Below are 1,236 nucleotides of genomic sequence, written 5' to 3' on the forward strand. Positions count from 1 at the left end.
GAAACTTAGGGTCATGACCGCCATCCTCACAAACACACATCCTTGTCCGCCCCTGCCAACTGTTACCCAGTATTTTAGCATTTTAACACGTACTGAACGTAGGTGACGATCTTAAAATGGGTTTTGTTATAATGTCAGCATGTTTTGAAATTAAATCAATGCTCTTTAAAAGTAAATATAAGCATCTGTGAAACTGACACTGGGAACACTTCCTTCCTTGCGCTGGAATCCCTGCTTCGTAGGTACCAAAATTAATACACTTACGACTGTATTAAACCGGATCATCACTTCCCATGCTAAAAGTCCAATTTGGGTACCCGCCTACTATATACGCAATACACAGAAGGGATCAACTTGCAGGGATGTGTTCCATACAAATAAAATTGATCGATTTATGTTAGTTTTGATTTTTCGTCAGAACATGTATGTCAGTTGTCAGAACCGGTGTCATTTGACAGAATTGTTACAGAATCGTCCATTGATATAAGAAGTTCATAGGTACAGTGTAGGTGCTTTAAAAGCTAAATCGACAAATTTTCCGATTTTCAATTTCACAGATGCCCATCTTTACTTTAATAGGGGTTGATGGTACCGTAAAAATGTGCATTATAAAACATACTGATGTCAGAGGGTGAGAAAAATGTGCAGCCAGACCGGGACTCGAATCCGGGGCCTCGGAATACCGTTCCGATGCTCTATCGACTGAGCTACCCGGCCGCCTACACATTTTCTCCCTGTTTTAATAATACAGTTCTATACCGTGACATACTCCCCCGCTATATGAAATTCGTCCTCGAATTTCTAATGTGATAGAGAACAAGGTAAACATGATCTCGGAATATATTCAGTCACGGCCCCACGTTGGGCGCCAAATGTCACAGGGTGAGAAAAATGTGCAGCCAGACCGGGGCTCGAACCCGGGGCCTCGGAATACCGTTCCGATGCTCTACCGACTGAGCTATCCGGCCGCCTACACATTTTCTCCCCGTTTTAATATTCAAATTCTATACCGTGACACTGAAAATGTAACAGAACCCGTTTTATGATCACCAACTATGCTCAGTACGTGTTAAAATGCTAAAAATACTGGCTAACATTTTGCAAGGGCGGTGGAGGGTTGGGTGTGGAAGCGGGTAAAAAAATGCAAACAGTTTTAAATGTCGATATTTTGGCGATATATTGTACCTTAAGAAAATCGTATGTAATGAGTGTATTTTTTAAATTCAAACCTTAAGC

At 41.4% G+C, this 1,236-nt stretch overlaps 1 non-coding gene across 1 annotated transcript; it reads right to left on the reverse strand.

The window, feature by feature from the left end:
* Positions 1-896: 896 nt before the first annotated feature.
* Trnat-ggu (transfer RNA threonine (anticodon GGU)) lies at positions 897-968 on the reverse strand. Its single transcript has one exon. It is a non-coding gene; the product is annotated as a tRNA-Thr (tRNA).
* Between the last annotated feature and the right edge of the window lie 268 nt (positions 969-1,236).

The sequence above is a fragment of the Mercenaria mercenaria genome, unplaced genomic scaffold, assembly GCF_021730395.1.
Source record: "Mercenaria mercenaria strain notata unplaced genomic scaffold, MADL_Memer_1 contig_873, whole genome shotgun sequence".
NCBI lineage: Eukaryota > Metazoa > Mollusca > Bivalvia > Venerida > Veneridae > Mercenaria > Mercenaria mercenaria.